The sequence below is a fragment of the Micromys minutus genome (assembly GCF_963924665.1).
Source record: "Micromys minutus genome assembly, chromosome: 27".
NCBI lineage: Eukaryota > Metazoa > Chordata > Mammalia > Rodentia > Muridae > Micromys > Micromys minutus.
Window position 1 is genome coordinate 35,753,539 of NC_137962.1, and position 25,460 is coordinate 35,778,998.

Genomic DNA, 25,460 nt, shown 5'->3' on the forward strand with positions numbered 1-25,460 from the left:
GAGGAAGAAGCTGATACAGAAAGAGAGAATGGCCAGACACAGAAGGGTAGATGGTCCATCGATGAGGCATCTCAGCGATGAGAAAGCTTCAAATGCAGGAGGATAGTGAGCGACTATTGGTATGAACCCATCACCCAGTGAGATTCAACAGAGGACTGGGGAGGTGGCTCAGTTGATAAAGTGTTTGACTAGCTTGTACAAGGTCCTGGGCTCGATTCTCAGCACAGCATAAACTGGGAATTGATGGTACACACCTGAAATATCATGATCCTAGCGCTCGGGAGGTAGAAACAGGGAGCTAAGAAGCTTGGGGTTATCCTCAACTACATGGTCAGTTTGAAGGCATGGGCTACCCAAGATCTTGTCTCAAACTTTAAAAAGGAAGAAAAAAGGAAATTTGTATTTAGATACATCAAGATACAGATGTGTTGAACATCTCCATACCACAGTGACATCGGGAATCAGAACCGTCAGATCCCTGCTTAGCATCTTCACCAATATCATGGGGTGACTTTCATCCACTTGCTCTCAACATGGCTTCCCTAATTCTAGCCAAGGAGTTTGCAACACCCAGCAGGGAAAGGGAAGAAAACTATGTGCAACCCTGGCTTTGCCTTTGCCTCCCCCACCCTACTCCCACCTTTGCCTCTTAATGGCCACAAATTGCTACTTTCGAGCTGCTAAGGAGAAAGGAAAGGCTGCCTGCATTGCCCCTCTGCAGACATTAAATTGTACTGGGGAAGAACTGGCAGCTGGGAGACTCAGCTGCTTTCGGATCTCAACAGAGAGGAGACAAATGCAGGGGAGGGGCAAGTGTGGCTTCTGCAAGCTGAACTCTGAATGCAGAGCCAGATCCCAGCAGCTCACTGGCTGCCAGGCCAGACAATTCAGTGAGCTCCAGGTTCAGTGAGAGACAGTCTCAAAAACTAAGGCTGGGGCTGGAAAGATGGCTCAGCAGTTAAGAGCATCTACTACTCTTGCCGAGAACCTGCATTTGATTCCTAGCACCCACATGGGGTGTCACAACTGTCTCCAACTCCAGTCCCAGAGGATCTCACATTCTTTTCTGAGCTCTGTGGGGCATCGCACACAGATGCACATATAGGCCAAACACCCATACACATAAAGGAAGTTAAATAACTAAATCGGAGGCCCAGGAAGATTGCTCAGAGAGTAAAAGTATCTTCCACCAACCCTGAGAAGTGTGGTCCCTGGGGCTCGCAGGGGTGGTGAGGGGGGAACTGACGCCTTGCGCGTTGACCTCTGACGGATGGATGGCCCATACATACGCACAAGTAAGGAAATAAAGGCTTATCAAAAAGTAAGGTGGAGACCCCAGTCACTGAGCCACCTCCCCTTCAAACCCCCTCGCTCCCCGATGCTCCGTCCTGTCCCGACCCGCGGGATCCAGTTATTCGTGACACCGAGGGGGACCTACCCTGGGTAGAAATGGGCGAGAAAAGAGCGAGACCGAGCAGAACCTTGTCAAGGTCTGTTTTAATTGTCACAGGTTCTTTCTTTTATACAAGGGGATGGGATGCAGGGTGAGCACAGACGGAGATATCTTGTCAGTTGTTAGCTAGGAGATTTAGGGTTTAACTATCTCCTGGGACACCTGGACACAGTTGATTTCGGAGCTCCGGAATGCACAGTCATTAGCGGAGCTGTAACTTATCTTGTATAAACACCAAGGGCCTTGGGAAAAGTTCATGCTCTCACGCAGGGGGAATGGGGAATGAGAACATTGTGTGGCATAGTGTGGACTTCGGCTCCCAACACCGTCCCCCTCCCCCAGTTTCCACCAAGGGATTGTATCGTATGTCCGATATCCAGAACCTCCGCTCGCTCTTTCAACCCCTTTGCTAATGCAGGTAAGGGTGATGACCGGCTTCCTGCTGGCACTGAGGATTATATCCATATAAGAATTCATCAGAGAAACAGCAGGAAGACCCTTAAAACTGTCCAAGGGATCGCCGATAGAAACTAGTGAAGGCGTTTAAGAAGCACTTTGCCTGCAATGGCCCTGTAATTGAGCATCCAGAACATGGAGACGTAACTCAGGGTGACCAGCCCAAGAATATAGGCCAGTTCCTGATAGACTGGACTGGCTAAGGGTGATCAGCTGAAGGTTTGTGGGTTTTAAGTGCTCTCTGAAGCTTAAGTGAGGATTTCCTTGCAGTGAATAGAATTTCCCTTCTGGCCCTTGTCACAAGCTTAAAAACCTCACATCTTGTATAATGTCTGCTTTTAACTTGGACTAGTGTAACTCCTTCATGCAATAAACTGAAAAGAGCAAGATAAATAAGCAATTAAGAAAGAAACCTGATGTCAACCCGTGACCCCGACACAAAATGCACAGGTACACACACCATCTCACACACATACCAGCACGCACACCGACACACACACACCAACACACACACCCTAACACACATACACACACCAACACACCATCACACACACACAGACACACAAAACACACACACAACACACTAATATACATACACACACCAACACACCATCACACACACCAGCGCACACACACACGCACGCACGCACTCACCAGACAAACAGGTTATCAGGAATGAAGTGCCTGCAGCAGAAGATCTGAGAGGAGACAGTGTCTTCTGGTTGAAGAAACCAACTCACCCAGCTACTAGGATGATACTTCATGGTCACCCTCATGACTCTGTTTTAACCCAGAAGCCTCAGGGACCTCCCTGGCTTCCCTCCCCCATTCCCCAGACTTGGGCTCTGATGTATTGGCTTCTTGCCTCAAGCCATTGTTCCAAGGTCTCAAAAGGCCCAGCCTCTTAAGCTCTGATCTGCAAAAAACTTTAATGGCCCTTTCCTTTTGGCCTGAAGTGGGCAATTTATGTGCCCCACCCCACCTCCTAGACCTTGGAGAAGAAAGGGCTTGGCCAGGCCCCAACTGAGCAGGTCTGCAGGCTTTTCAGATGAAACATCAGTTTCCAGGGCTTCTATTGGCCCAAGCTGGGTAGTTGGTCTGGAGCCTGCACAGTGAGAGGTACAAAGTCCAGATTCCTTGGCTCTGGAGTAGAAGAGTCAGAAAGTAGTAGGTACCTGAGGATAATGAGGGTTGGCTGAATGCCAAGGTAGAAACCAATGAAAAGCAAATGGATGTAAAGCCTGAAAGAGCCAGAAGGAGCCAATGGCTGCCTTCCATATAATAAGACCTCCCTAAGAGGACCTCAACCCGGGAAATGCTATGGGGAGAATCCCAGGAGTTGAGGAGGTGAATGAAATTGAAATACATTTTATCCATGTATTAGACTTGCAGTAAACAGGAAATATATATATTTTTAAACGACCTTCTTAGCTGCTATCAGATCCTGCTGGAAAGTCCCCTTGCAGAGCCATCAGTGACCCAGCCCCCCCCTTCCCCTCCCCGGCTTTACAGAGCACTAACAGGGTAGTTCCTCATCAGACCATCCAGAGAGAAGCAGCTGGAACCCAGTGGAGCCTGGCCAGGCAGTGAGGTCCTCGGCCCTGTGCTGGCTAGTTTTGTCAACTTGACACAAGCTGGAGTCATCTGGGAAGAGGGAACCTCATCTGAGAAAATGTCGCCCTTGGCCTGTAGGCAGGTCTCTTAACCAGTGATTGATATGGAAGGGTTTAGCCCACTGTGGGCAGTGCCACCCCTAGGCAGGTAGTCCTGGGTTGTACAAGAGAACAGGCTAATAGAGTCCTGGAGAACAGGCTCAATAGTCAGGATCACTGGCTGTTCCTCCAGAGAATTAAGGTTAGGTTCCCAGCAGCTACATAGTGGCTCACAACCATCTGTAACTTTGGTTGGGGGGGGGGGGTCAGTTTCAACACCTTCTTCTGGCCTCTGCAGGCTCTGCACATGTGTGATACACAGATATACATATGCAGGCAGAACACCCATACACATAAAACCAGCAATGATGATAAAAAAAAAAAAAACTTTAAAAGAAAAAAAGGCTGGACAAGTCATAAGGAGCAAGCCAGAAAGCAGCATTCTTCCGTGGCCTCTGCTCAGCTCCTGACGTCACTGCCCTGCGTGGTGGACTTCTGGATGTAAGCTGAAATAATCCTTCCCTCCCCGGGCTGGGCGTGATGTTTAGACAGCAACAGAAAGCTCACTAGGACATTCAGTGCCACAGGCTCTAGGACATGCATCTCCTCCCTGGGCTGGCTAAGCCAAGTTTCAACTTTCGGACAACATCCCATAGGACCTGCATTAAATCAAGCAAGGACTTCTATGACTTCTTCCAGATGGTGACAGACCCTACCTGACTCCAAAGGGGAATGTGCCCTGGGGTGTGGGGGATGCCACCAACTGATCCCCTCAGGAAGGCATTCTGGGAGACTGTAGGAAAAAACAAATTACAAAACTCTAACCATAAGATCAGATACAAATGTAACCATCAGGAGAACAAAACTGTGGATGATAGCTCAGTGGTCCCTTGACCCCAAGCCTAATGTCCTGAATCCAGTCCCCAGATCTATACAGTAGAAGAGAACCAAGTCCCACACACAGGCTGCAAGGCCCCAACGCAGGTAAAATATAAAATGACAATAGTAAGTTCTGAAAATGAAATTGAGACAGTTTAAAAGCCTGGTGTATGTGGTACCCTGCATGTGTCCCACGCATATACGTGCCTGGGACACACACACACATGCACACACACACACACACACACACACACACACACACACACACACTGCTGATGCCTCAAATGTTTCAAAATTCAGGTCTGTGGACTTTACACCCTAACCACAATCGTAGACTTCCCCGCCCCCGCCCCCTGCTCAGTGGTTTGTCACTGTGCTTGGTCAGGAAGTCACTGTGGAATCTTACACAGAGGTTATGTCTGGAAAGTGTGCTTTGAACTCGAACAGCAAGACGGTCAAAGGGGACATGTTCAGGCCCAAGATTCGGGCCCTTCCCTGTGTGATTCAGGCCCGTGGGCAGCTGGGTCTCTGAGCTCTGTGGCAGGGCCTGTGGTATGCAGCACAGTGGGAGAAAATGAAGAACCCACACGGCAGGTAAAGAGGAGCCACGGAATTGCCCCTTCTGGCTCACCTCTGGGCACACAGAGGCCAACCTGCAGACTGGGTTAAAGTCTCAAAGCCCAGTGCTCCAGGGGGACAGCAGCGTGAGAGTCCCTGGGATCTGTGACAGCCCTCAGATAGAAGCAACATCTGCCTGACCACAGCTGGAGGGGATCGCGGTGATATGGATGAGGATGGCCTATAGGCCCATTAGCTTGGTCCCCAGTTGGTGAAACCGTTTGTGAAGGATTAGGAGGTGTGGCCTTGTTACAGGTGGTGTCGCTGGGGGTGAGCTTTAAAGTTTCAAAAGCCCATACAACCCCCAGTGTCTGTCTCTCCCTCTCTCTACCTACAGATAAGCTCTCAACTGCTGTTCCAGTGCCATGCCCACCTGCCTGCCACCATGCTCCCCACCATGACGGTCCTCTGGAATTGTAAGCCTAAATAACTCTAAGTTGTCTTGTTCATGATGTCCCTAAACAGCAGTAGAAGAGTAACTAGCAGGTGGGAAAAGAAAAGGGGGCGGAGCCTGGAACCAGCCTGGTAGGAAGTGGAGGAAGCCCAGACAGAAGGGGAAATGTGGGGCTGCTGTGTACTCTCTGCTCTTCTTGCAGATCATACACATTTCAGAAACGGAGGTGGTGCTAGGCATGGGCACCTTTAGTCTCAGGAGGCAGATCTCTTGAGTACAGAGCAAGAAGATAACCAGGGCTACACTGAGAAGCTGTGTCTTGAAAAAGAGGAGGAGGGAGAAGGAAGCCCTCCAGAATAAAGCCATCTTTCAAGGTGTGGCTAAGTCTGGCCCAGAGACTGGCTCCACCCCTCATATATCCTAGGCAGCTCAGGCAATATGACCCAGTGTTTGACACAGCTGCGTCTGATCCCAGGGGTGTGGTCCAGCCACTGAGCCTCACCTGAGCCCTGGCTTTGGGAGACACGTACAGAGGTAAATGGGCCTCGGAGGCTGAGAAAAGCATGTGTGTACCTACACCACTCCTGGTAAAAAAACAGGATCATCTAGGCAGCTTCACCCCGTGGGAAAACAAGAGCCTTATAGGAGAAGCCAGTCTTGACTTCTACAGAGACAGAATCAAGCAGCCACAGGCAGGACTAACGACTATGGGTCACCCCGTCTGACTGTGCTAACCCCATAGAAACAAAGGTCTCAGTCCTTGAAGGCTTTCTGAGATCTAGTGCCAGGGTAAAACCTCCAGCTACAAACCTTCCCCAACCAGACCACATGCTGGCCACAGACTGCAGATGAAAAAACCCCCAAAGACACTGCCCTGCACCCCAACTTATACCAGGATTCAGTCTCCAGGGAGTTGAGCCCAACTGTGCCTGTTGCAGGAACCAACTTGTCCCTGTTGAAAAGGACAGAGCTCAGTTACCACCTGGCATTTGTGTTTTAGGGAGAACGGACAAACTGGTTTGGAAAGGATGCCAACTCCATGATCTCCCAGAATGTCACCAGACTGGCTAACACGACTGACATGCAAACTCAGGGACAAAGGATTGGTTAGAGACAACTGTGGGCTCCTCCCAGTGAACCCAAACCCCAAACCATCATCCCCAGGGTCTTCTTCCCCAGGGATGGGGGATGGTGCAGGGAGGTTGTCCTCAGCACCCAACAGCACGTCATCTCTTAACTTTACACCCCTCATCATCCTCCTTTGCTTGAGGTTCTGCCCATTAATGAATGAAGTCAGATCCAGAATGCAGTTCTTTGGTGCCAAGCCTGGACTCACCATCATGTGTCATGGTCCACTTTCTACCACTGTGGTTCAACGTGCAGACAGAAAGCAACTTGGGAAGGAAGGGTTTATTTGGCTTTACATGTCCCAATCATAATCCATCACTGAGGGAAGTCAGGGCAGAAACTCACACAGGACAGGAACCTTGGAGACAGGTTCTTCTGGACACCTTCTTCTGGCCTCTCCTGGTCCTCAAGAGAACCAGGTATATATCCATACACACACACACACACACACACACACACACACACACACACACATACTCTCATACACACACACACACACATATATATATGCATTCACAAACAATAAAAATACATCTAAAGAAATTAAAAATAAAACACATTACCTAAATTTCAATTAACATTCACTGTAACTGAATTGAACTATAAGCTTTTAATCCCAGCACTTGGGAAGCAGAGGCAGATGGATCTCTGTGAGTTTGAGGCCAACCTGGTCTACATACTGAGTCTCAGGCTAGCCCGGGCTACATAGTGAGACCCTTTCACAAAATAAAACAACAACTTTCCATGTAACAAGGCACATCCATTTTTAATTGGGGTTAAGCTACATTGCCCATTCTGGCTTTGAAATTGTAATCCTCCTGCCTTGGCTTCCTGAGCAGCTGGGGTTACAGTTACTGGCTCCACCCATTTTTGTTCTGAATTCCCTGCCTTGAGCATCCCAGGCTGTCTTCAAGCTTAGGATGACTCTGAACCCCTCATCCTCCTGCCTGCACCTCCCCAGGTCCACCAACCGAGTCACGTCTCCCACCCTGACTCCTGCCCCTTTCTGACCAGTGTGACTTCCGAGGTCCAGAAGAGTGACCATCTCAGCTGATGAATTTTTATATTGTTTGTGTTCACGGGTCACGTTGGCACACTCCTTGTTATTTTGGAATCATGTCCCCAAGCTTGGTTTGACAATTACCTGGCTCAGAACAGCCCATGAGGATTCAGGCGAGTCGTGTGAATTCCACAGCTCAGACCGATGCTGTGGACACAGGTACAGGCAGGAGAATGCAAGTTCAAGGGAAAATAGGATTTTAGATCAGCTAGGGTGTGGTCACAGCCCGGACTTCGAGGACAGAGAAGGGGATGACATGGGGGGGTCCACACTTGCAGCGTCAAGCCCTCCTAATTCCCAGTCCAGTGACCCGGCTCCATGTTGTGTGCAGGTGTGGATGTTGTGAGATGCTCTCTGGGTTCTAATGTATCTCCCATAACTTCACGGTCGCCCATCCTGGAGTCTGGAGGCAGGTCGCTGATGAGTGTTATTGTTATAATTTGATATTTGTAAGAGAACTCCGTAATCAGGACGGTGATTTCATAACACAGATGGGCTTTCTCTGACATGCAAACTCAGGTCTTGCCACATTGTGTCCAGTGTATGCAGAAGCCCAGGCAGGAGGCCAGCACCATAGCCTTGAACTTCCCAGCCTTGAGAGCATTAAGTAAATTTCTTTTCTTTTCTTTTTTCAACACAGGGTTTCTCTGTGTAATCCTGATGTCCTGGAACCCACTCTGTGGATAAGGCTGACCTTGAACTCAAGATCCACCTGTCTCTGCCTCCTGAGTGTTGGGGTTAAAGGTGTGCAGCACCACAGCCTAGTGGTAAATTTTTTAAATAAATAACCCCATCTTCAACACTAGTTTTACAGCAACAGAAATCTGTACAGGTCTCCTGACAGCCCCCCCCCAAAAACAAACAAATAATAATGATGATGATGATAATAATAATAATAATAATAATAACAACAACAACAACAATAATAATAACAAAACACTGATCCTAACACCAAAGGCAGAGAGATACCCAAACTGTAAAGATGGCATTTCCTGCCCCATCTCTCCTGAACAAGCGTGGCAGCCTCGTTGCAGTGGGTAAGGTCTTGCCACATGATGGACTCAGGAAAGTCTACTCCTTCCACCTGAACTATGCTCTTCCTGAGGTCCCGACTCCAGGTACCTGCTCGGCTGGTGACTGCATTTGGAACAGGATAATGAAGCAACCAACCTAGAGGAAGCTGGCCCTGTGGCTGTCCCCACCCTCTCACCCCCCAGAGTGATGTGTGTCCTTACAATAAGAACTCAGCCTAAAGCTCTACCACTTGGGAGGCTGGGGAAGGGAGATGAAGAATTCAAGGCCAGACTGGGCTTGCTAAAATTTCTTCCCTAGAGGAGAGGTAAACAGTGGCTGTCCCTCCTCTTAAGGTCCCAATAACAATCCAAAGTGCAATTCCACCGAAGTTCCCTCTGCAACCTGTGAGTTTATTAGGATTTTTCACAAAGCAATGGGTAAGGGGTTCTGGGCAGTGGCAGACATGATTTTAAAGTAGCCACCCCGGGAGACCTGTACCCGTCATAGATGATGACTTTACCATGGTCACGTAGAGAGAACCCCAGCACCTCTAGTCTCTCCTCACTCTAGTGGTTTGGATGATAAACACAGCTCTTGGCTCAGGCATGTGAACACATAGTCCCCGGTTGGTTGTGCTTTGGGGGCAGTGATGAAGGAGCACACCTTTGCTGGAGGAAACCCACACCCACGGATGAAGGGGGATGAGCTTGAGACTATGTAGTCCTGCCCTCCCTCCTGTTGTCTGTCTCTGCTTCACATGTTTGAAGATGCGAGCTCTCAGCTTCCTGCTCCTGCCGCTTCACCTTCTACCATGATGGACTCATCCCCTTAGAACCATGAGCCCAAATAAACCATTCCTTCTAAAAGATGCCTTGGCCATGGTGTCTTATCACAGCAACAGAAAAGTAACTAAGACAGCCACCTACATCCTCAAGCCCTTCCCCAAGGCCACATAAAATTAGGGCAGGATTGCTCACAGCTGATTGGGAGATACCCAGGTGAGGGTTCAGTGACCCTTCCCACAGCCCTTCTGCCAGAGAATGCCAACACACGACAAGCCCAGCTGTGATGGTCAGGTGCAAGCAGACACAGCTAACGTTGAGGATGGTTTAGATTAAAAACAGCCTGCATAACACTGAACTACGTGACAAGAGGCTGTCCCAAGATTACTGCTAGGAGCACAAAGAATGGACAAGTTGAAGACACTAGGAACCAGCAGCAGCAGGGGGAGCAGCAGCCACCCCAGGCCCTCTTGGGGCTCTGGAATTTATACCCTCTCAAGAGTACGCAGAATCCCAAATGTCAATGATCTGTAGGTGGCAAAAATCAACCTGACGCAGCCCTATATCCCATCCCTGGATTAGAACAAAAACATTCACATAATATAACTGGGTTTGTAAAGAAAGCAAAATGCTCCTGCTGGTCTTTTCTGCTTGGACTTGTGACCTCCCTCAACGGTGAGAAATCCCTATGGATATGGGAGCTCAGGGTGGGGTGTTACAACAGAACAGACAAAAATGCCAAGAGGTAAGGCCAGAACATACAGTATGCTGTCAGCAAAATCTCTTCATCAGAAGACAAAGTTGAGCTGGGCCTGATAGCCCGCCTTGGAATTCCCAGCAACCAGGGAAGCTGAGACAGGAGGACCAAATGTCTAAGACCTTCCCAGGCTACGGACTGAGGTAAGGACCAGCTCCCCTCCAACTCACCCCCCCCCCACTTAATAAGACCCTGTTTCAATATAAATGCTTTTTGTTTTGTTTATTTTTTGTTCTTATTTTTATTGTTGTTTAGAGAGAGAGGATAGGTGGCTGGAGAAATGTCCCAGCAGTTAGGAGCACTGACTGCTCTTCCAGAGGACCCAGGTTTGACTCTCAGAACCCATATGGCAGCTCACACCTCATTGTAAGTCCAGGATCTGACACCTCCCACAGACATACAGTGTGCATTAAGAAAAAGAAATTATCTTTTAAAGTAAAGGACAGAGCTCAGCGGTGGAGCATTTGCCTGGCGTGAGAAGGTCAGGTTCCGGGTTTAATCCCAGCACTGGCAAGATAGAAATAATAATAATAAAAACAACAACAACAACAGCAACATGATGTCAGCTGTCACAGAATACTGCTCATCTGTGAGCCGAACCGAGGAGGTCTCTGAAGAGACTCTGTTTGCCCAGTGTTGTGCCATACACCTATAACCAGCACTGGGGAAGTTTAGACAAGACGGTCATGAGTTCGAGGAGACCTGGCTCAAGAAAAAAATAAAAAAGCGTTTGAGTCTCTGCTCTCGACCCCTGCACAGCACACAGAAATGTTGGTTGATGCCTTGTTCCTATAAAAATAAAATGAAAAAGTATAATGATGACATCAAAGCCAGGCCTTTGGGAGCAGGCTAAAATTCTGGCTGCTTGGGGAGCTGAGGCAGGAGGATTGAAAGCTCATGGTTTGTCGGAGCTAGGAAGTTCAGGGCCAACCTAGGGAATTTAGTTAGATTATCTCAATAAAAAGTCAAAAGTGGGGGCTGGAGAGGTGGCTCAGTGGTTCAGAGCACTGACTGCTCTTCCAGAGGACCTGAGTTTAATTCCCAGCAACCACATGGTGGCTCACAGCCATCAGTAAAGGCATCTGATGCCCTCTTCTGGTTTGTCTGAAGACAGAGCATTCATACGTAAATAAATAAACCTTAAAGGAAAAAAAAAAAAAAAAAAACTCAAAAGGACAGGGCATGGTGGCGTACACCTTTAAAACCAGCACTAGCAAGACAGGAGTGGGTGGATCTCTCTGAGTTTGAGGCCAGCCTGGTCTACAGAGCGAGTTTCAGGACAGCCAAGGCTGCATAGAAAAACCCTGTCTCTAAAACAAAACAAAAGAAAAAGGAGCCTTTCGATGGAGTAAGTCAATGAGGGGCCCCTACACTGCTGCTCTCCAGGTGTGGATTCAAAGGCTGTGGGGCGTCCTCGCCAAGGGATGAGGCTCCTGTGAGAGGCTTCCATGAGATAAAGCACCTTCTGTAGTACAGACCCTGCCAACTGCCTGGCCCTGGCTGCAGGAAGGGACTGCTCCATGGTGCTGCAGTCATCTAGCTAAACTCTGCATAACTTACCCGTCTCCCGACTAGTAGATACTCATCACAGAGTGTGTCCCCAAGTGTAGCTGACCTCCAGCCTCCACCAACCCTCCAGCTAAGGACGGCCACTGCTCATCCTGAATCTACAGAAGAGACTTCCCACCTTGGCTGTGAGCTGCCTTCCTGATGCTCCCACCAACATGGGCAGTAAGTGTACTGACGTCCACTGTTCCTGTGACCATACAAGCTCCTGTATCCTGTTCCATGGTGGCTCATGGTATCCAGCGTAGGCTGGCTGCGTTCTGAGCCCCTCACCTACCGCTTCATTGTTCCCAGTAAGTGGTTTCTCGTTTTGTCTGTTGTTTCTTTTCCAAGGTTTATCAATATATATTTTTAGTTTATTCGCTTTAAATCCTGATTACAACCCCGCTTCCTCCTCTCCTGGATCTTGGGTGTGGTAGCACCACGTGGGTGCTGGGAACTAAACCTGAGTCCTCAGCAAGAGCAGCAAGTGCTTTTAACCACGGTGCCATCTCTCTAGTTCCTGAACTCACGTCTTTAAGAAATTTTGTTTGTTTGATTGACTGGCTGTCCTAGAACTCACTGTGTAGACCAGGCTAACTTCAAACTCAAAGAGATCCACCTGCCTCTGCGTCCTAAGTGCTAGGATCAAAGGCGTGCATTACTGGCTTTGATCCTGCACCAGGTGTAAATGCTTGTTTAACATGCTCTTTCTTTGTTTAGCATGCTCTTTCTTTGTGAAGGCACTGATAAGATGTGCCAGCCCTTTCATTTGTTCTTTCTTTTGCTATTGCTCTGTTTGTTGATTCAGAGCCTCAAGTAGCCTAGGATGGCTCGAACTCAGTGTAGGTAAACATGGCTGTCAACTCTAGATGCTGCTGCCTCCTTCGCTCAAGCACTGAAATTCCTCACCAGCTTCACTCTTCCCGATGCTTTCAGCCATCATGCGCCCCGACACAGGGCCCTGTTCTTTCTCAGATGCTCCAAAGGGATGTCTTTCATTGTGGGCACAGCTGCATTTGCAGCCTTCTTTGGTCACTGGCTCAGAGCTGATGGAACCCAGCTCCCAAGCTGCCGCTCCCAGGGATCCCAGGCACGCCTCTCACTCTTATGGTTTAATGTCGGTTGACATCTGTTTATCCCGGGAGAGCACACACTCGGGAGCGGGTGGAGTCCGTGTGCACGTGGCCCTGCTGTTTATGGCGGCAGAGAGGAAAAGCACACACAGGTCACTTAGTTATGTGTCTGAATGTGTACAAGTACTTGCTGAGGTTAGAGAAGGGCATTGAATTCCCTAGGGTGGGAGTTACAGTCAACTGAGAAATGTCCGATGCACACAACTTTAATCCCAGCAATCAGGAGGAGGCAAGTGGATCTCTCTGAGTAGGACGCCAGCCTAGTCTGCAGAGTGAGTTCCAGGACAGCCAAAGTGATAGAGAGATCCTGTCTGGCAAAGACAAATAAAATAAATAAATAAAAACTAAATAGAAAGGCCAGCAGCAACCTTGACTGTTGTGGTAAAGGACATATCCTTTGACCATGCTGAAAGAGCCAACAGCTTTCATGTTGTGTGGAAGCTTAGTTTCTGGCATACTCGCACTTGTGTGTGTGTGTGTGTGTGTGTGTGCACGTGCACATTTTATTTTATTTTATGAGCGTTTTACTTACATGTGTATATGTGCACCACATGTGTTCCTGATGCCCACAGAAGTCAGAATGGCTTTGGATTCCTTGGGATCGGAGTTAATGGATGGCTGTGGGCCATCCTGTGGGCTGGGAACCAAACTGAGAGCCACCGCAGGAGCAACAGGTGCCCTTAACTACTCCCTGGGCCCGGTGGCTCATCTTCCTAAGGGCTGCCCAGGTGCTCAGTGTGGCAGTGCAAGCCTTTAATTCCAGCACTTGGCATACAGGGGCAGGTGGATCTCTGAGCTCCAGGCCAGTCAGAGCTGTGGAGAGCTGTCTCAAAATACAAACAAAAACAAAACAAAACAAAAATCAAACAACAACAACAAAAAATAGAGTTTCCCAGACAGCTGATAAAACATTATTTCCAAGTGAGCCTGTGAGGATGTTTGGGAAGAGATAGAGAAGGTCCCTCCTCCCCTCCCCACCATGGTGAGTGGCTTCACCCAACCTGCCTGGGGTCCAAGTGGAACCACAAGGCAAGGGGAAGGAACTGAATGACCTGCTCTGCTGACTGTGGTAGGCTTTCAACAGGAAATTCTAGAGTAGATAAACAGTATTCAAACCACATCAGGGTTTATTTAGATGAATTTATTTTATATGCAAATACACAGTCCCTGTGATGACCACCGATGGATGGAGTTAGTCCAGATGCTGGCGGGAGGGGTCCTCACTCCCCAATGCTTTCACTGTGGTGATGGGGTCTCACAAATGCTAAGCACATCCCCAGACCCCTTTGCAATATTTGTCTCCACCCCACCTCAGCTCCGTTACCCCAGTTGGCCTTGAACTCACACTGTGGAAACTAATCCTCCTGCCTCTGCTTCCAAGTTCTGGATGACCAACCTTTGCCACTAGGCCCCCGCTGACACTAGGACATTCAATTCAAAATAAGACACTATGCGGAAGCCTGGGTAAAGAAATAAAAATCTGTGAAGTCACTGTGAGCTATGGATGAGGCAGAGCACCGAATGCTCTTTCCACAGGCTGGCGTACTAGGAAGAATTGCACAAACTATGTCCTTGAAGCTCTGCAAGGGTGGCTCACACGTGCCTCTCATCTTATGGCTCACCCTGTTATTATTAAAACACGAGGTGGTGTTTACAGTTAGCTTAAGCAAATACAAGAGCAGCAAGGTGACACATCTGGCGGTAAGTCTTATCACCCTGAGTCCTGTGAAAGAGCCAGGAATATTCTTCCCCAGTCTTCTGGCTTTCCTAGAGAGACAGTGTAAACCTGCCAGGAAAGCCCCTTCATGTCCTTCAAGTGCATTTTGTTTTTCTTTCTTTCTTTACTTTTTTCTTAAGGTTTATGTATGTGAGCATACCTCTGTCTTCAGACACACCAGAAGAGGACATCGGATCTCATTACAGATGGTTGTGAGCCACCATGTGGTTGCCGGGAATTGAACTCAGGACCTTTGGAAGAACAGTCAGTGCTCTTAACCACTGAGCCATCTCTCTAGCCTTTGAGGGTTTCTCTGTGAAGCTTGGCTGTCCTGGAACTTGATCTGTAGACCAGACTGGCCTCGAACTCACAGAGATCTTCCTGCCTCTGCCACCAAGCCCAGGCTAAGATCCTGTCTTAAAAAGAGAGAAAAGAAATGGGGAGAAAAAGAGGAAGGAAGAGAGGAAAAGAAACGGTCACTGGTCTCTCCTAACACTAGAGAACAGTCCAAGGTCAGGGCCCTGCAGACCCAATGTCTGCCGACAGCCTGTCTTTACTCTTCTTGTTAGACCCTTAAACTACAGAGAGAGGGTCGGGGCTCTCAGCACATCTTTCATGAAGCTTCAAAACCCAGAAATGAGGGCTCTCTCCCACTGGTCTCTGCCTATCAGCCTCTGCCCTCTCCCTCCAACAAGGCCACATCGCCTGATAGTGCCACTCCCTGGGCTAAGCACATTCAAGTTACCACACTGGTCTTCAGACTAAGTTCCAGGACAGTCAGGGCTACACAGAGAAACCCTGTCTGGAAAAAGAACAAAACACACAAGCAAGAGCGCACAGACCTTGGTGACTGGAGGCCACTCAATAGAGCCACATCCCCAGCCTCTGGGAGGCTTTTCTGTGGGTTTTTTCATTCCTAGTGTTGCATAACGTCTCACGGTGGGAATGGACCACAGTGATGACAGGAATGAGGAGGGGAGTAGTGAGGTTCGATGATGATGATAGAGATTATGATGGTGGTGGTGATGGTGGTGGTGGGGATAATGGTGGTAGTGGTAGCGGAAACCCTGCACATTTTAGGCATACCCTGTGATTCTCAGAGCAACCCTGTTCAGAGAGCAGGCTTAGACTCCTCTCTTTTGCTTCTCACTACTCTGGGGCAGAGGACAAAAGCTCAGAGCCTCAAAGGGAGACATAACCTACTTAAGGAGGGGAGAGCCATATGGTCCTCCAGGGCATTAGAGATGCAGACCATCTACAGGTCTGGGGGCGTGGCAGAGCGCACAGAGGCATATTGGAAGAACAGGGCTGACCTCATTCTCTGCTTGGCTCCCTTTGGAAGATTCTGTGTCAGGCTAGGAAAGCCCAGCCATACGTCATAAAGACATAATCAGGATCAATCAGCTGGCCTTGCCTATTTGGAGAGCAAGGGAACCTGCCAGAACTGGAGCCAGATGCCTAGCTAATCCAGTTAGGGCTCAGGCTGAGCAGACATGGACAGCCCCACCCCCTCAATTAGGGAGAGCACAGGCTCCCAGAACCACAGCCTTTGTGACTGATGGTGCACTGCTCTGAGTCCTGCTAACAGCTCGATACCCTGAACCCGAGAGAAGACAGTCAGTCTCCCCACTTAGCAGATAAAAAGCCCCTGAGGGTCTGAATGGCCTGTAATCCTAGAGTAGGACCTGCTGAGACAAGATGTTGGTTTCCCAACCTTCTTCCTGCCAACCAGAGGTAGGTGTGCCCTGGCTAGCACTTCCACTGATTGGTCCTGGCTGCCTCTGACCAATCCCTTCCCATGGGTCCCTTTCAGTACCTGGCAGCCCCCTGCCCAGAGATACCCCTTGGTTCCCAGGTAGGCCCCTATGGTGGTTTGAATAGGAATGGCGACATGTTTATGCAGGAAGGCAGGCACTAGATAAAACGAGGCCTGTCATTGGATGAGAAGCTGCCATGCTCCCCGACATGATAATGCACCGAACCTCTGAACCTCTAAGCCAGTACCAACTAAATGTTGTCCCTTATAACAGTTGCCTTGGTCATGGTGTCTCTTCACAGCAATGAAAACCCAAACTAAGACAAAGGCCTACTCGAAACCATCTCCAAGACAAAAACAAAGCAGACCTTTCTATGCTGATGTCAGGCTTCCTGCTCCGTGGTGTCCTGGTAAATCTCTCCCTTTGGTTTGGTTTGGTTTGTGTTTTGAGACAGAGTCTCATATGGAACCCTGGCTAGCCTCAAACTCAGAGATCTGCCTGCCTCTGCCTCCTAGTGCTGAGAACAGGACCGGGTAGCCTCAATGATGCCCCAAGGCTTCCTACATGCTGGCCAGCCTCTTGGCTCAGTCAGCAGGACCAGAGCCACAAGGGTAAAGGGCATGGTGCAGATGGGCCCTTACTCCTGTGTTTTGAGGTCTTAGGATGAGGAGTCTCTACTCCATGGAAGAGCCTGTCTAGAAGTTTCCAATTGTTGAGCCTTGAAGCTCACAGGGTCCTGCTTGGTCTGGGTCTAACTGTTCCTATTTGGGATTAGGAAGCATCCTGACTCTTAGCATACCCTGGGGTCTGGCACCTCACACCACAGCCCCGTTCTGACGGTGGAGTCCTGCACAACCAGTCTCACTGGATGTGTATCCAGGCTCATCCCACCCTGTGAGGCATCAGGGGTCACCTCATGACATACCCAGACTACCTTCCTGGTCTCACAACCTAATCCCCCACCTCACCCCCATCCCTGGAGCCCAGGGGAAGCTGGAAAGAGAACTGACACCACAAAATTGTCCTGTAACCTCCGCTTGTGTGCCCTAGCACAGGTGCCACCTGTCCCCACAATAATAACAAATAGAAGGTTTTTAAGAGGAAAGAAACCGATGATAAGGAAGACTGAACAAGACAGACAGACAGACAGACAGACACACACACACACACACACACACGGGCGGGGGAGGGGGGGGACGAGCTACTTGTAACAAAACAACATGCCAGAAACGGACCCTTGCTCTCCCAATGAGGAAGAAGCAGATGCCTGGTGAATATGTAAATAAATGACTCGGGGAAGCTGGGCTCTAGCTCTCCAGCCTGCTTCTCTTCCCAGGAGTCCTTTGTACTTCATGAATAACCCATCTCCATTTCCATCAGCCATGTGGCCCCAGTCCAAATCCTCCTTATGACCCTCAAGAACCCGGGCACCCCAGCGGGTTTTCTCCAGACTCAGGATCGTTCCTATAGCGCCAGGCAGGCCAGACTCGCCGGGCGCCCACTGATCCAGCGAAGAGACACTTGGAGCTGCACCTGGAGAAACCCAAAGACAGGCATCTCCCCGTCATGCCGTGGATGCCCCCTCCACCTTAGACATCAGCAATGACAAGTGTAGGGGATACTTAAGAAACCTCCTGGGGCCAGGCTGGGAAATAAGATCTAGCCAGGCGTGTTGGCACACGCCTTCGATCCCCAGGCACTAGGGAAAACAAAGATAGCTTTAATATGCCGCTCTACAGAAAGCAATAGCGGCAGAAACAGCTGTTGTGCTGATTTGGTGCCAGAGAGTGGTTTTTAAACCTCTGACCCTGAGCCGGTGGTGGCAGTGGCCGTTCATGCCTTTAATTCTGCCACTCAGGAAGCAGAGGCAGGTGGATCTCCCTGAGCCAGCCTGGCCTACAGAATGAGTACCAGGACAGCCAGGGGTACACAAAGAGACCCTGTCTCGAAAATACGTCATCATCATTCATTATTATTCATGTTGTGTTTATAAAAAGATAAAGAGAGGACATGTTCTATGGAGGTGAGGTGTTGGGGAACAGGGTGCCTCTGGCAGGCCCATGTTGAAGCATCCCATCCCCCTGAGGGATCAGCCACATGAGTTCATTCAGGGTATGGGGGGGAGGACAGTTAAGAGGGCAGTAGGGGCAGAGAGAGGGAGAGAGAGGAGTAGAGAAGTAGAGGAATAGAGGAGAGGCTTGGCACATGAGCATGGAGGGGGGGAAGGGAATGGGGAGAGAAGGAACAAAGGGGAAAGAGGGAAAGAGCAAGAGAGTGAGGAGGGGGCAAGCAGCCCCTTTTATAGTGCCAGGCATACCTGGCTGTTGCCAGGTGACTGTGGGGTGGAGCTTAGACAGAATGCTAACAATTCATACCTCATAATCCATAGGGACTGTGGGGATTTGTTTCAGGAGCCTCATGGGTGATCAAGTCTCTTCCATAGAAGGAGTAATGTCTGCCAGTGTGCTTTGCACCTCTACAATCCCGGCTCTTGAGAGGTTATCGCAGAAGGGCCTTGGCTGTACAGCCAGCTTACAGTTAGCCTGGGCTATAATCGTCACGGTCTGACCCCCGCCCCTACATAACTGCAGCCATTTTGTTCCATGCCGGCCGGGGCTATTTCATATTGCTGCTGTAACCTGCCTGCCAGTCACTGACTCGGGGAAGTGACCTGGCTCAAGGACATGCTGACCACATAAAGTTCAGTACGAGGTTTGCTAATCTTAGGACATTCCACGAAGCTTTACATAGGACCCCTCAAGTCAAAGGTCGATATGAACTGTTATGTCTGAAATATCTTGAGTCAGAGCTGACCACTGGGCTGTCCTTCCTGCACATATGTATGAACTCACTGTGGATTTTGTGGCTGACACTGACAAATGCTACTAATAAGCCCAAAAATAAGCCTCACTCACCACCAATCAGCTTAAAGGTTAGCTGGTAATACTTTGCCTAGTAAGCCAACTGCCCTCCCCACCCCCCTGCCCTTTTAAACTTGTGGACCTTGTTTTTCCTATAAAAAGTCTACCCTGAGGACAGACATGCCACCATCACACTCCTGCAGTCCTTTCTTCAGTCCTGGATGTCCAGTATTACAGTGTGCGTTCAATAAACTATCCTTGCTTAACTGAGACCAGTGCTTGGTTTGGATGGCAGTTTCCCAAATCCCAACAATAATAAGATCCCATCTCTCTCAAAAACAAAAGAAAAACAGAAAGTAGTCCAGGCTGGCCTCAAACTCTCGATCCTCCTGCCTCAGCCTCCCCAGTGCCAGGACTATAGGCTTTTACTACCGCCGTCACTCAGGGGAAGTGACTCCAGGGATAATCTGACTTGTTCAGAACAAGAGGAGGTAAATACACTTGTTCTCTGGTTGTTTGAGTGTCTGCTTTCAGACCATTCTGATTCCCTGGACCTCCAAAGATGGAAAACTGGACTTAGCTTCCTGCCAGACCTCTGGCTGGTGTTGGGGCAGCTGCAGGGTGTGGCCCTGAAGGTTCAGATTTCAATTTGTGAGCCTTCCCTCAGACCTTCAAATCCCTCCCTCCCCTTCTTCCCAGGTGGGTGGGGCGGTGACCAGGGATTCTGTTTTAGTTCCCCATCATCCCTTTTGCTGGCCTCGTCTCTAGCTCCATATGCTGTTTCCTGCAGAATGGGAGATTTGTCACTTCTGCCCTGACGTCTATAGCAAGTACCTCATAGCTGACATGCAGGCAGACATCCCTGGTGTAAGAAAAAAAATGCTTACGGTCCTTTTTCAGCCTGAAGTGCACTTGGGGTGCCCCAGAGGCATCAGACTTCTTTCCTCTAGCTGCAGGCTGGTATCTGTCTTAAACCTCTGAGAGACTACATGGGTGCAGGGAATTGAACTTGGGTCCTCTAGAAAGAATGAGCAGCACTCTTAACCTCTCAACTGCTGAGCCATCTCTCCATCCTTCAATTCTATTTTTAATTGTGTGTACGCATGTGTGCATGTGTGCACGTGTACTCATGCTGATGAACCAGCATGCCTCCATCTTGGGCTTGAAAGCCATCTTTATCTATCTATATTGGGATATAATTATATATATATATATATATAGTGTTACTTTTATTTTCTGTTTATTGGTGTTTTGCCTGCATGTATGTCTGTGTGAGGGTGTCAGAAGGTCAGAAGCTCTGGAGCTGGAGTTACAGACAGGTAACTGTGGTGTGCTGAGACTTGAACCCGGGTCCCCTGGAAGAATGTCTGTGCAGCTGCTGAGCCATCTTTCCAGCCCTTGAAAGCCATCTTGTAGAAAAGACAAACCAGGTTTGTTCCTATTTATGACTGAGTCTGTTTCTCTAGGACCGGACTATGCCCCACCTGTAACCTTAACTACAAGTGGTTCTGCACTGCCTGTTCCAGGAGTGCCAACCATGTTTTTATTTCAAAGAGTTGTTTATAATCACTGTACAACCCTACCTTTGTTTCCAACGGTTATACTCCAGCCCGTGACTGCCTAGTTGTTATGACGACCCTGTGATGTCCAGCTTGGAACCATGTCTTTCTTCCAGGAGGTCGTTAGAATTTGTTTGTCTTCTGTAGCCCACGCTATTTTGCCCACAAAATCCCCCATTTGGGGGCTGGAGAGTTGGCTCAGTGGCTAAGAGCACTGCCTGCTCTTCCAGAGGTCCTGAGTTCAATTCCCAACAACCACATGGTGGCTCACAACCATCTGTAATGGGATCTAATGCCCTCTTCTGACATGCAGTGTACAAGCAAAAAGAACACTTACAAACCTTAAAATAAGTAAATCTTAATAAGAATATCCCCCATTTGGAAACCCCCTACCCCTGAGCTATAAAAAGCTAGAAAAGCCTCTTCCTCACATCTAATGCTGACCTCTTGAACCCTACCTTAGGGGGAGGCAGCTTACTTTAATTAATTACTTGCTTTAATTGATTTGACCTTGATGATTTGGGTCACTAGTCTTTCTTCCCCAACTTTGGGACTAACACCAGGCTCACCTGGTTATCATTCTGTTCCCCGTCGTTCCCCATACCAGTCTCATCCAGTCGTTTCCAACTGAAGCCCAGATGGAATTGGACAAGCATCATTTCTCTTAGAAACCAGATAGAGGTAGAAGCAGCTTGCCGGGAGGAAAGTACATAGAAGTTACTTTTGAAATCTTATTCATTCATGATTTTTTTTTTCCCTTGAGAAAGGGAATCATTATGATTGTGTGACTCAGGCAGGCCTGGAACTTACGCTTTTCTCTTTTGAGACAGTCACACTTGTTTTAAATAATGAAGATTCGTTTCAGGGTCAGTATAGAAACCCTGAGAACTGGATGTCAAGTGAAATACCCTTTAGTAACCAGGACCGCCCCCAGTGGGACGATTGCACTATAGATCCTTGAGCAAAGCACAGACTGACTTCGCTTTACAACAGAGGAGAAGGAATTTTCCTTCCTTTTACGGGCTATAGAGGAGAGGTCTCTGGTCCGAGATAGGACTGTAGCAATCGAGGAACAAGCCCGAGGTTTCTGCCAGCTTCTTTCTAGCTTTCAAGGGCATAAAATAGGATGTAGTAAGTAAGGTTTTGGAACCAGGTAAGAGGAAGAAGATTCGGTTTTCCTGGTGGACCTGTGATAAGGCTCACAGCAAAGAATCTGTTTGCTGCGGAGCTAATTGGGTAGGGAGCAGGGGAAAAGCAGCAGGGGCCGGGGCGGGGCCGGGGCGGGGCGGGGCGGGGCGGGGCAGGAGCAGGGGAGGGCTGATCCCAAAGCCAGTGCAGCACTTGTGGTTTTAGGCTCTTTAGTCTAGGTTAGCCTCTAACTAAAGGCAATCCTCCTGTCTCAGACTCCTGAGTGACGGGATCGCAAGCTTGAGCCACCACACTCAGAGTCAGCCTAGAAACATCAAAATTAAATAAAAAGGAAATGTTAGTAGGAAAGGCAAAGCCACCAAAACCTACCTGACAGTTAGACCTCTGAGCCTCTGGAAACAACACACTTCTTTCTCACACCACAGAGAACTAGGCTTTCTCCTTCCCTGAGACTTCCAACTTTGAATTCTTCTTCATTTTCAAAACATAATTTTGATTAACTCAGTTTTTGTTTGTTTGTTTTGGAGGGGACAAGGTCTCTATGTAGTCCTGGCTGTCCTAAAACCTACTTTGTAGATCAGGCTGGCCTTGAACTCACAGAGATCCACCTGCTTCTGCTTCCTCAGTGCTGGAATTAAAGGCCTGTGCCATCACCCTGGCTTAATTTTTATTTACCTATTGTTTTTAAGAGCTCTTACTATGTAGCTCTGGTTAGCCCAGAACTCACAATGTAGACCAGGCTAGCCTCAGAATCACAGCAATCCTTCTGGCTCTGCCTCTTAAATGTTGTGATTAAATGTCCCAGCACCCTTGGCCTGATTTTTCCTTTTTTTAACACATGTGTACACACAGTGTGCTAAAGGGGGTCGTTGAAAGAGCGAATGTGTTGGAATTTAGTAGTGTGGTTCTACCATGTGGGATTGAGCTCAGGTTGTTAGAACTGGAAGCCAGCCCCTTTTTATCACTAAACCATCTCGCCAGCCTTTATTTTGTTAGTTCTAGACTTATTTTTATTTATGCGTGTGCCCGTGTGCCATGAGTGTGCAGTATCCATGGAAACCAAAAGAGGGCACTGGATTGCCTGGAGCTAGAGTTATGGGTAGTGTGAATTGTCTGGTGCTTGGCACTGGATTTGGGGCCTCCAGAATGGTAGTGGAAGCAGTTGACGAGGGCTCAGTCAGATACTTCAAAAACACCAAAATCGCTCTACTTGTAACAGCCAGTGAAGTTAAGGCTACCTCTAGCCATTTAACCAATAACAGTCATGTGACCACTAAAGTAGAATGTAGACTGTTTACAACAACAGAGCTGTAGCCAGTAAGACGAGATCTTGTACTAGAGGAGGTAAGGATACATCCTCTGCAGCCCTCTTACGGGGAAAGGGAGCGGAGGCAGTAATGTTAACTCCAGAAGAAATGAAAGGGATCAAGGGGACTTGGGAAAACCCCCATATATTTGAAGGCCTAGAACAAATGTTTGATATAGCCAGAGGGGAAACCCACTCTTTATTGGAGCAGAAAATTCTAAGATCACCCCTCTACATCTGAAACTAATGATGGTATCAAATCTGGCCAATTGCCACAGTGTTAGAGGAGCTATCGCCTTCTTCAAATGGACTAGGGAACCCAAAACAGGTCAGACTGTATCCCTGAGTCTAATGGACAGAATCGAAGCAAACCAGACCATGGACAAAGTCACTCAAAAGGTGCCCATTTGTAGGCAAGGGCAAGGCGAGACGAAGTCCCAGACCAACCCTACATTCCTTCAGAGAATCAAAGTCATAAGACCACTCCCAAGATAAGGTCAGATTCCAACAACACTGCCCCAGGGAGGAAGGTTCAGAAACACATTCCTCCAAATGTGTCCACATTCTTTGCAGACAAAAGAATGACATTTGGTGACTTACCCTACGACACCTTGGATGGTGTTCCTACCAGAATGCTGAGACCATGAATTCTTCACACTAACCCTTACCAGGAATACATTCTATGCTCAAGATGGACATTGTGCAGCTACTGGCAATACAGTCTGGTACAGCTGGAGGAACGGATGAGGAAGGATAAAGCCCATTTTGCACAGACTTTGAGAGCCAGTCTCTGGTGACCGAGAGGAAGCTAAAAACAGCAGTTTTAAGGGGGGGAAGAAACCCATTGAAACGCCATTTAACCCAGGTTTTGGAGAAATATCACAGCAGCACCAGCTGTCTGTACTCACTGGAAAGGCCTGTCCCCTGACTCATCCATCTCTCTGACAGCGAACAGCAAGGGGACAATAAGGCTTGAGATGTCAGACTCGGAAGACTCCGTGTTTGACCGTGAAATAACAGCAAATACCAAGCTCCACTCAGCGTTCTTCACCCCACATGTATGGCAGATGAACCCCACATCTGGCTGCCAGCACAGTAAAACGAGGTGACAAATGACAGCATCCATGAGTACATCAACCAAGAGTGGACATGGTACAATTTGTAATTAGGGGATGCCCTAGAGCCAAGGGACCACATGAAAAAAGGCAGACAACAGAAACCTACGTTGGTGCAAAACTACAGGGATAAATGCTTTCCAAACTAGAACCCTGGAAGCATTAACATTGTCAGTGACAGAGGAGGAGGAGACAAGAACAAACGAACAAATTCTTCACAGCCCCCTACAAGGTGGCATTTGTCAGCCCCTCTGCCTCCTCACTACTACTTAACAGAGCACCCAAGATGGCGCCTGATCTCACCTCCCTGCCTGACATATATTTACACCTAGGATCTTGACAATCTCACTCTCCTTGGACCTTAAATCATGGCTCCCACCTACAGAACTCTGCTCTGCACTGAACCTGTGCTTCTAAGTATACCAGTCTTCCACTCCTCAGGAAATAGGTTTGTTGCAAATAAAAAAGTTTACAATTGATGGCGGCACGAGCTATGCTGGTTAGCTCCTTACTTGGAGCTGGCATAGAATCTTCCGTTCATAGAAGACATCAGAAATCTTATTGAACAACAACCATTGCTGTTAAAGCTTTGTCTGACGCTGGGCTATTTCCCAAAAGCTGATCCACAGCCCTTTACTAAATTTATTAAAGAAAACTAAATTTATTTAATCTAATTGGCAGAAACTAACAAATATACAACGGAGGCTAGCTTAAAATTATTTGATACAATGTATCCAGAGGAACAAAGAGAAGAATGTATCCGAGTAAGACTCAAAACTGCCTTTACAAAGAGTAGAGGCAGACTGGTCCCAGCCCCTTTCTACAGATCAGCAAGACTCTGCTGTACCCAAGTTGCAAATCTTTTAAGAAAATGTTCTTTGTTTGATGTGATTGGTACAGTGTTTACATTTAATTATTCCTGCTTGTCCACATGGAACTTGTGCCCCTGGATAAAGGAGAGATTTTGGCTTTTTGTAAATATCATATTGGCCCTTTTGGCACACAAACTCCTTATGATTATTTTGCACTGTTTAACAAACTTCATTTCGGGAAGAACTATGGCAAGAGGCTCCAGAGATTACTATTGCACCAGAAAGAACAAACCAGCTAAGTATGATTCTG

At 48.3% G+C, this 25,460-nt stretch overlaps 1 pseudogene across 1 annotated transcript; it reads left to right on the top strand.

Annotated features, from left to right (window-relative positions):
• The first annotated feature begins 1,735 nt into the window (after window positions 1-1,735).
• Window positions 1,736-2,143, top strand: LOC308438373 (eukaryotic translation initiation factor 1-like; annotated as a pseudogene). Its single transcript has one exon. The product of its transcript is annotated as a eukaryotic translation initiation factor 1-like (transcript).
• Window positions 2,144-25,460: the final 23,317 nt, after the last annotated feature.